This window comes from Vicia villosa, unplaced genomic scaffold (assembly GCF_029867415.1).
Source record: "Vicia villosa cultivar HV-30 ecotype Madison, WI unplaced genomic scaffold, Vvil1.0 ctg.001771F_1_1, whole genome shotgun sequence".
Lineage (NCBI taxonomy): Eukaryota > Viridiplantae > Streptophyta > Magnoliopsida > Fabales > Fabaceae > Vicia > Vicia villosa.
The window spans coordinates 250,327-262,034 of NW_026705722.1; positions in this window are offsets into that span (position 1 = coordinate 250,327).

An 11,708-nucleotide genomic window follows, 5' to 3' on the forward strand; every position below is an offset into this window, starting at 1 on the left:
ACCCCCTTAGAGTGAAAATAAATGAATTATGAGGGCACCATCATGTTCCTCGTGAAAAACCGAGTGAGATAGACCCTTTGATTGACCAAAACAACACAGTTTTAAAGAATTTTAAAAATCAGTTGAAGGTGTGTTCTTGGCGCCATTTTTGTTTCAGAAATTTCAAATATCAAGTTTAAAATATAGACAATTGAACGCGTGTGTCTTACAAGCTGCGCGCGCAGCCCAGTTGGTAAGTGTTTTGGCCGGTGAGAGAGAGGGCGTGGGTTCAAGCCCTTGTGTAGACAAAACCCAATTTTTTATCACTTTTTTTCTCTATTTTCTTTACAACTTTAACCCATTAATTAACCAATCAAATTAATTCATTTTCTCTTCATTTTTTACACACCTCTTATTTAATATACATATTTTGACAATATCAAAAAAAAATCACAAAAAAAGATTTATTTAATATGCTTTTAATTAGGTTTAAAATGATACATTTTTAAGTGTTTTTAAATACTTTAAATATTGTTTTTTCATTTAATTTCAAACCTAATCACTTGTAAATATTTTTGTGATCAAACCCTAATCACTTAGGTCTTAATTAAGCATTAAAATTTGATTTTAACTTAATTAAGTTGACTTTTGTCAAATTCAAATTGTTTTAAAACAAACGATCATTCTTTTCAAAACAATAAACCATTTCTTTTTGAAACTATTGATTAAATCTTTTTAATTGATTTTCAAAACAATGTGGGGCCTCTCGAATATTAGAGAGTATAAGACCCACTCCTTTTCTTCCTTTTATACAAGTTTTTCTTTATACAGAAAACTCTTTCAAAAAAACAAAAACTTTCAAACAGTTTTTCAAACAACGCGTCTGTAAATAAACAATCAACCATGTTTTGTAAATAAAACACGGGCCTCCATGTAAGTATAAGTCCCAAGCCCCTTTTGTACATACCCATTCCTGTACATGAAATTAGGTATTTCATTGTACACACACATTTTTGTACATATCTCAATCTGTTTTTTAACTTTGAATAACAAACCAAAAATGAAGGTTTCTTTAAATCTTCCCAAAAATATACCACGGGCCTCCATGTAGGTATAAGTCCCAAGCCCCTTTGTAAATACCTGTTTACATAGCTTTGAATAAACTCAAGTGGACCTCTCCTCGAGTATAAGTCCCGAGCCCCGTGTATACAAATGGATCATGCTTACAGGTATATTTCCTTCATAAACTCCATTATATACACACACTTTGTCATATATACAATTGTTCATACCTGTTCATATTTGTTCATACTTGTTCATGTTTGTTCATATGTGTGATATGTGTGCTTGTTCAACTTAGTACAACACTAGGTTCCCCATAGCCTCCTATTGGGCTTCGTGCAAAGAATCTCCCTAGTTTAGGTTAGGACATAGAGTATGGTTTCCCGGTGAAATCGCTCTAAGAGCTCAAACCAACTATACCATGCCTCCCCTTGGGCTTTGTACAAACGAGTGACCCTCCCATAGCCTCCTCTTGGGCTTACAATGCAAGGACCCTGGATTGTCCCTCCCATAGCCTCCTCTTGGGCTTACAATGCAAGGACCCTCGGATAGCCTCCTCTTGGGCTTCGTACAAGGACCCACGGGCTTCTTATAAGCATCCCAATATCCAAATCAAATACCCTAGGAGATTAGACATTTATCATCTCTATGATAGGAGTATCTCTTCTATATCATCACAAACAATCAATCAATCAAACTTTTTGCCACAAGGCTGGCTAATCAATCAAACTTCTTTTTGCCACAAGGCTGGCTAATCAATCAAACTGTTTTACCACCGTACTGGATGATTAATCAAAGTTTTTGTCACAAGGCTGACTTCATTGAAACTTTTGCCACAAGGCTGGCTGATTAATCAAAACTTTTTGTCACAAGGCTGACTTCATTGAAAGTTTTTGCCACAAGGCTGGTTAAACAAACAAAAAAACATCTTTATCATTCTAAGCGCCATAAGTGGCATGGCCCAGGGCTTATAATGAAAAGATTTTCAAACAAAAAACAAACAGATGTATGTGATGATATAGATTAGATACATCGAACATTTAGATGACATTTGTCTCTTATCCTTTGCTTCCACTAGCATAAGTGGGAACTACGATTGCTCTGACTTTCTCAACATCCCTTTGAGAATACGTAGGCACAAGGTCATATCCTTGGCGAGCAAAACTTCTCCCTAAAACCATTCAAACCTTAGCACCCGTAGACCCCGAGCTACAGATGCTCTGATTCCCTCTAAGGGATATGTATGCAGAGGATCGCGATGATCTTTGCGAGCATAATCAAACAAACACCTTAGGTCCCACCTCTTTCTCACAAGAACCTCTCAATAACATGGAATGAAAAACAAAGCAAAGAAACCTATAGAGTACTATAGATACGTTGGGTGCTAATACCTTCCCTTCGTATAACCAACCCTCTTACCCAAGATCTCTCCCCCCACTTTTAGGTTATTGCAGCTTTTTTCCTTTTCCTCTTTTGGAAACAATAAAAAGTTTGGTCGGTACAAAAGAAAAATCATTTTTTGAGCACTCGAGCCCAAAGAAGGCATCAGGTGTCTCATCCCAAAAAAGACAACGATTTTTCCCCGCGACACATACTTCAGAAAACTAGGTGTTACATACTCCTGCTAATTGGAAACGTTTTGTTCCCAGATAGCACTGGTAACACGGCTAATTTTATGTATCTTCGTTTGTTAATGGATTTTACTAGAGTTGGTCTGTATAGCTGGGGGTCTGCAGTGCTGGCTACGGTCTACCAATCCCTATGCAAGAACTCCAAAGCTGATTCTTGCACATTCTATGGATGCGCCCTGTTGGTGCAGGTGTGGGGGTGGTGGAGGATGCCCATACTGGCCCCTGTTAACAATGGCGATTGGGGCTTTCCGTATGCACTGAGGTAAGTTTTTAGTATACCATAATTTTTAATACACAGTTGGTGGATTATGATCTACTCCAGTCTAACTAATTCGCTATATTTACGTTGTAGATTTTGCGTGAAGAAAATGGACTTCACGCTAAACCCGCGGTCAAATATCACAATGTACCGCTCGCTGATTGATCACCTAGGACCCCAGCAAGTATTAACTCTAATCTTTTCATGTTTTATAAGTGTATTTTTTATAAATAATTTCCCGAGATAATGTATAACTCTTATGCATGCAGTTTATATGGAGACCGTATCTCGAATGTGAGCATGTGCCTAGAGCTCAGGATGCAGAAATTTGGACCACAAAGTGTTGCATAATCCGGTACAACATCATTGAAATGCATCATAGTGACCGGGTTATGCTACAGTTCGGAATGCGCCAACGTATACCAGACCCTCCAATTGACGTGGGACAGTGGCACCTCAAACGAGTCAATCATCAATGGACACACCAAAACTGGAAGGACTTTGCACCCGAACACCGCCAGATGTGGAAGGACCGTCGCCAATATGTCCTCAACTTCCCCGTCAGTGACCATGAGATGAAACCGACCGCCGAGTACATGAGTTGGTATCGTACAATTACATCCCCTAACCTGTTTATTGCAGCTCCGTTCTATTTAATTGATCCCCGTGCGCACAATTACATCTTACCACAACAACAACCCGAGGAGGAAGAACAACAACAACAACAACAACAACAACAACAACAACTACGGCAACAACTACGGCAACAACAACGCCTACAACAACGCCAACAACTACAGCAACAACAACAACAACAACAACAGCAGCAGCAACAACAAAATATTTTCAACACTCCGTCCCGTTCCGCACACAACTACCGACAACCAAATATGTTCCAATCACAGTCCCAGCCTTTTCAACAATCTGAAGACCACCATCATTCCGCGGGCCAATATGAGACCCATTCACAACCATTAGGATTTACAGCGTTTGCAGGGTCCTCAAGGCCTTTCGGCCAAAACCTTACGCCCGGTTCTTCTAGCCTACATCTAAGTCCCGACGATGGTCCTTATGGTGAATCCTCTCACCGAGGCACCCCCTCCGGATATGCAACACCATCGAACCAATTCGGGTTTATTCAGGGTAGTTCTAGTGCTCCTGGGTGCTACGAACCTGAAGTCTTTTCCCAACCCACTCCACCACCACGACTTAACACTTTTGAGGGGATGGGTAACCGACTTTACAACAGCCGTTTTCCGGAAAATTATGGGGGAGTCGACGAATTCATAGACAGCGACCCACGAGACATCCCACTTCCCGACCCAGTGACACAGACCCAGCAAGAAGCACAAAGGGTCAGGGGTAGGGGTAGAGCTAGGGAAAGGGGTGGTGCCAATCTTCGTGGCGGGATCGTCGATCGGGGTAAACGCGTCATAACAAGACCAGGGTGCGGAACGGATGGCTATCTTGGCGATGGACGCCATTGAGCATTTTAGCGTGTTTTCTTTAATCAATTGTGTGTTGTTTTTTTAATCAGTTGTAATCGATGTTTCCTTTCTTTGATCTATTATAACCAATGTTTTGTTTTCGATTATCAAATTTCATTTTACATTTTATGCACTACATTTTTACAAATAATACAATATTTAAGCATCGATATATATATATATATATATATATATATATATATATATATATATATATATATATATATATATATATATATATATATATATATATATATATATATATATATATATATATATATATATATATAGGTATGTTTAACATAACTAAAAAAAAAGGAATTGTAAAACTATAAACCCTAAAAAATTAGTTTTATAACTAGGTAAAAACCTATATATTTAACAAAACTTTAAAAAATAAAAATTGAAAAAAAAAGAAAAAAAAGATAATTTAACATAAGGAAAAAAAATAATTTAACAAAATTGAAAAAAAAATAGAAAAAAAAAATATGGTAACATAAGTAAAAAAAAAATTGAAAAAAAAAATAAAAAAAATAAAAGGGGTACACTTTGGCGCCAAATGGTTTGGCTATTAGGGCAAAAACCCTAGCCTAATGCGCCATTCCATTTGGCGCATACACTTATTAAATTAGTGTTAGCCAAATGGTTTGGCGTATTCACTAAAAAATAATACCTGTACGCCAAACCATTTGGCGCATTCACTTCCAGTCGGTCCCAAACCTAGACAGTTTGGTAAATACCCCAAAAACATGGTTTTTTTAGTATTTTTTTTAATAAACCTGGTTATTTAAATTTTTTTTCACAAATGAGTACCGAAAAATATATATACAAGTTTACAGGAACATTTTTTTTATACCAAATTTGTGACTTTGTCTCTCCTTCTTTCAATACAGGAATCATACACCATACAAAAATATTTAATGTGTTTTTCAATCCTTAAATATTACTCCCTCCGTCTCACAATAGATGTTTTCTTTAAGATTTTCACGCTTTTTAAAAATATGATTAATTATGTTGATTTCAATGATAAAATAAGTTTAATTTACTAAAATAACCTTATTAATAATAGGTAGTGGAATACTTAAATAAATTAAAATACAATAAATAAGGGTAAGTTAGTGGGAAAAAAATAATAAATATTACATTAGTATTTTAAATGGACAAATAATTTGATACAAATAAAAATAGGAAATATGACATCTATTGTGAAATGGAGAGAGTAAAAAAGTTTTCCGATTATTTGACAATAAATCATAAAAATCACGATTTTGTCACTTTAAATTTCTCTTTACGTAAATCACATGTTCCTAAAACATTTCATGTTTCCCTCAAACGTCAAATATTTGCGGCAAAAATAAAAGCTAGCTCCCATAACACCTCGTACTCGAAACAAAAACTAATTAAATAAAAAAAATATTTTTTTTGAGTTTTTTGAAAGTTGACTCCGTATAGATAATTAATTTTTTTTCTTTTGGTTCTTGTTATTCTATTTTAATCAATGTGTAATTGAATTACATTGAAATTAGTTCATTTAATATACACAATATTTAATTTTAGTTCTTATATCACTAATATTTAAAAGATTAATTTGGCAAAAGTTAAAATAAAAAACAAAGTAAAACATATTTATTATGTGAAAAGTAAAAAATTACGAAACAAAAAATCATTAAAAAGATAATGTATTTGTAAAAAATCATTAAAAAGTAGTATGTTTCCAAAAAGCATTCTCATATTTAAACCAAAGTTGCTACTATCTTTTTCATCTTAAAAATGATTCATTATAAAAATAAAAATAAAAATTGTGACTATAGGAGAGTTGGAACTAGCTAGCCTGAAGTGATTTAATTGACAAACTGTAGAAAAAGATTCAAGTACAAGAAGTAAAATATACACTCTCACACAAGTCTCATACATACACACTATACACACAACACAATATAGTGTTCAATTCAATGGATTCTGACCGAGTATGACGCACTGGAGGCTCTACTGTTCCTAATATAGGAATACGTACGTTAGTAAACCAAACATATGGCAAAGTACAACATTAAAACCATAAAATATTACGTAAAAATGGCAGAACTAGAATAAGAAAACTTTTAAGGCAAATAGAGAAAGTCACTTTGGAATCACACTGTTTTTGGGCTTTCTAGACATTGTCAAAGTAACTTATCTGGTTCATGTAAATATTTTTGCACTATCGAATATTTTTAATATTAAGTCACCCACCCAGTTCATATTTTTCATTACCGGATGTATTGATGCTAACTAATCTGATTCCCACTTCTTACTACCGGATGTTTTAAGGTTAAGTCACCTAATGCACATTTTTCTTCATCAGATGTCTTGTTGTTGAGCCATTCGGTCCACATTTTTCATTATTAGATGTCTGAAAGTTGAGTCATTTGATCCACTTTTTTTCCGGATGTCTTGATCCTGAGTCATCTGGTATGTAATTTCTTTCTTCAACTTTTTCCATAATTATGTTAATTTTTGACCAGTGGTGTGTACGCCAAGGTAGGGTCATTGAGTGTTGACATATCCGAAAAGAAGATTTCTAAGCTTAATAAGCGAGATTTCTAAGTTTAATAAGCGAGGGATGCACAACAAGATGAGCAAGGTGCAAGTTAGCAACAATACCATTTTTCAGGACGGTCATATGACACGTCACTTCTGGCATGGTACGAGAATCATGCTGCTCATTGATGATGGCATGGGGATGTAAATAATTCTTTTTTATTAAATTAAACAATTTTTAATTTTAATTATTATTTATATTTTATAATGTATACTTTAAATTATTTTCATGAGTGAGGTCCGAAGAAAGAATTAAAAATTACAGCACATGAGAGTAAATTGTAACAACAGGTTCCACTGTATCTCTCACCCGTGAGTCAGAGTTGGTTGGATCATTATGGTCTATATTCACTAAAAAGAGTCAATTTGAAGAGGATTGATTTCAATCTTATATCATCATTTGTGGAGATGTGGCATCTGAAGACATCGTCATTTCTTATGTTATTTGATGAAATGATGATTACTCTAAACGGTGTTTCATGTCTATTTCACCTTTTTATTAAGGTGATTTTTACGATTCCTCCATTGGGTATCAACGAAGAAGTTGTTGTTGCTCTTGTCGTTGAGTTATTGAGGTGACTATAGAGGATGCCACAATAGAGACTCATACTTGTAACCACGGGGTTCCACATTACAGGCTATATTGGTTGAATAATCTATTTGAGAGGCATTAAGGTTCTGCCAAACCTTAATGTTGTTGCTGGTCGGATGCACTATTTTTGCAGGCAAGAGTTTTACTCTTTTAGAGGCAAAATATCTACATGTGCTAGATATAGTTGGGTTGTAACTCCGTTGGTCTGTATAGCGGTGAAAAATTGAGACCGAATGCCATTAGATTGACCCTACTCGTTATTTTAGTGAAAGTCGTCACCGCGCTTTATTGTTTCCAAAGGAAATGGGAAAAAGAGCGAAATAAAATCCAAAGAAGTTTTTAAAACAAAACTAATAAAATAAACAGAGATCTTATATTCGGGGATTGATTATGCAAGAGGAATGTATTAGCACCTCTCACATCTACGGTACTCCGTAGGAACCACTTTGAATATATATATATATATATATATATATATATATATATATATATATATATATATATATATATATATATATATATATATAATATTGTTGTTGTTATTATAAACTGTTTTTGTTTAAATAAAGTGGGATGGTGAGAAAAGAAGATTTTAAAAGTGTGTTTGGCAGGACATCACATATTGTGCCTACATACCTCTTAAGTGCAATTGGGAAGCCAAATTGTAATTTCCCTTAAAAGGAAAATAAAGAGGCAAGTGGAAACATCTTTTTGGGTGTTGAGCTTTAACAATACTCAACGAGTTTTTAAAATGTTAAGCTTTAATAATACAAGACAAAGGTGATTTAAAATAGTGGTGGTTGATCTTTAACAATACAAAACTAAGGTTGATTTAAAAGAGGTTGAGCTTTAACAATACAAAACCATTTTTAAAACAAGGAGGGGTGCAAAGCCTTAAACAATACTAAGCACAAAGTAAAAGAGTTGGAAAAAGAGAGTGAGTACCTTAGCAATTTTAGTCAAGATCATTCCCATTCCTTTGGATTTTAGCAACAATGAGAGATGAAGCTAAAGTGAGCTCTGCAAACTTGTGTAAAAGACCCATAATGACATCCATTCAAACTTAACACAAGTTTTCAGCCCTCACTTAAGCTTCATCCTCCTTTCCTTATGCACTAGTGTAAAAAGAATAATATATTTTTTATGCAAGTCACATTTTGTTTTACTGTTGGTAAATCAGTAATATTTTAAGCCAAATAATCGATCTTTCCATTTTTTATTGCATACTAATAAAATAACATTGGATTATTCTTTTCATTAAAAACAATAATTTCTTAACCCAATGAGCGTACCCGACCGGTACCCGTGTTTGTGAAGAAAGAAACGTTGTGTTCTCACGTAATCGTTTTTCTTAAATGCACTCTTAATTGTATTATTCAATCTACAACAATATCAATATTATTTTCTTAATTACTTTTTATTTTCACTATTCAATTTTTTTAATATTATTATTTTTATAATTACTTTTTATTTTACTATTGACTTAAATATTTTTATAGATAATTTCAAAACAAAATTATTTATATGTAGGAATAATTACACAATTGATTCAAACATTTTTATATATGAAATAATATATTTGATTTGTAAATTGATTTTAATAAATTAATATTAACGGAAACATGAAGTTAGTGATCAAAATATTGAATATTAACGAGAATATTAAATTAGTGATCAAAATATTGAATATTAATGGGAACATGAAGTTACTGATCAAAATATTGAATAATAACATAAACATGAATTTACTAATAACAGGAACATGAAGTTACTAATAAAAATATTTAATATTAACAGGAACATGAAGTTATTGATCAAAATATTAATATTAGCGAAAACATGAAGTTACTAATTGAAATATTGAATATTAACGGGAACATGAAGTTATTGATAAAAATATTGAATATTAATAGGAACATGAAGTTACTAATCAAAATATTAATATTAACGGAAACATGAAATTACTGATCAAAATATTGAGTAATAATGAGAACATATCAAAATATTATATATTAACGGGAATATGAAGTTATTGATTAAATTATTGAATATTAATGGGAACATGGACTTATTAATTAAAATATTGAATATAAACGAGAAGCGATGTTAATATGTTGAAAGTAAATGTGACTAAGTTTATTGCGTTGGACAATCGACATTGTGTTGTCTATTCTTTATGCAGGTCACATTTTGTTCTACTGTTGGTAAAATAGTAATATTAACGGGAACATGAAATTAGTGATCAAAATAATTAATACTAACGGGAATATTAAATTATTCATCAAAATATTGAATATTAACGGGAACATGAAGTTACTGATCAAAATATTGAATAATAACGGAAACATGAATTTACTGTTCAAAATATTGTATATTAACGGGAACATGAAGTTATTGATCAAACTATTGAATATTAACGGGAACATGATGTTCGGTTAAGTTCTTTTCTGATTCCTTTTGGATGTAGTTTCAGCAGAAGTACTCATTTTAATTCTTCTTCTTAAATTTCTTTGGGTGAAGTTCTTTTTGTGTTTTGGTTCAAAGAGGTTTTCCGCTTTTATATTGGTTCTTCTGATTCTTCTTTTTCTCAGATCTTTGAAAGTTTAAAAGCCAAAAGATTTCACGCATGTCAAGTTCCCTTCTAATTATTTCTTCTTTAACACCATGCTTTCTTCTCTTAAAAGTTGGAAAGATCTTTTGGATGACTAGCTACCTCGAGCTGTTGAATAATTACATCTCTTTGTCTTTTCAAACTTCTTTTTCCCTTCTTTGATAATCCTTCAACTCCTTCTTATGCATAATTTGATGTAATGATATGTATGTTCTAGGTTGTTTGGTTCCTAATGCAATTGTGTCATTGATGTAATACAAGTTTTGATATTTGATTCACAAATTTTAAAAAATAACATATATTTTGACAATGGTTATAAAAACTAACCGTGGTTGTATATTGAACGCTAGAATAATATAAAATCCATAATATTGTTGTTGAGAATCGAACCTGGGACCTTTAGGTCTATCACAATAGTGGAGTTAACTAACCGTTGTGTTATCCCGCGCGCTTTTCAGTATACTACAATGGTCCCAGGACCGTGATTGTAAGTAGCACATTTACAATAATTCTCTATATAACAACGCCAGAACCTGCGTGATTATATATCTTTTTCAACCCTTGTTAAATGCCTTTTTCGTAGTAGTGATTTCTCTTTTAGGTCCTTATACTCTTCAAGAAAAAGATCAAATTTTCAGTTTTTCCAAACATGCCCTTTATGTTTTAAATCGTTAGAACTTTTAATTTTGGGACATGGTCAAAATTTTCCTTAAGTTAACACATTTGTTTAAGACAAGTCATGAGGTATTGCAAAATCACCGATGAAGTGATTTTGTTGTATAAAATGCATGTTCAGATTTTGAAATTTGAACGATACGAAAGACATTTTGATATTTCTTTAGTGTGTGTGAATTGTGATCATTACTTAGGGATAGTGAGCAACACCATAACTTCGTAAATTAATATTACTTTAATCTGCCCAATTAGGCCGAATTATTCTACCTTAGCCAATAGATTTTTTTCATTATTTTTACACTGACAAATTAAGAGAAAAATGATATGTAATGTATGAGAAAGAATCCTCTCTCATTAAAATTATCTCTGGTAAAATTTCATCCCTTCTTTTTTCCCTCGGTTCATAAAATAAGTATATTAAAATATTATTATATTTGAGCTCGAGTGATAAACGAGTTCCAGTGTCATGACCTCTCGGCACGAGCTCTAGATTACTAGGGCCTATTTCTTTGGAAACAAGAGTGCAAAAAGAAAAAAATATAGAGAATTTTTCATTGCACCCATATACATACTCGCATACCCGCGGTGAAAATCCCAAAATACTCCTATATTTTAGAGATGCATATCCGAAGACACCTATTTTTAATCATAAGGGGTGTTTTCGGATATGCATCTTCGAAGTTACTTTTTTTTTTTAATAAAAAAAAGGTGTCTTCAGATATGCATCTCCGAAAACACTCCACTTTTTTATAAAAAAAGACTTCTGAGATGCATCTTTGAAATATTTTGGGGTTTATCAACAAACGCAAACAACCACCCCCTTCAGTTTTAAGAA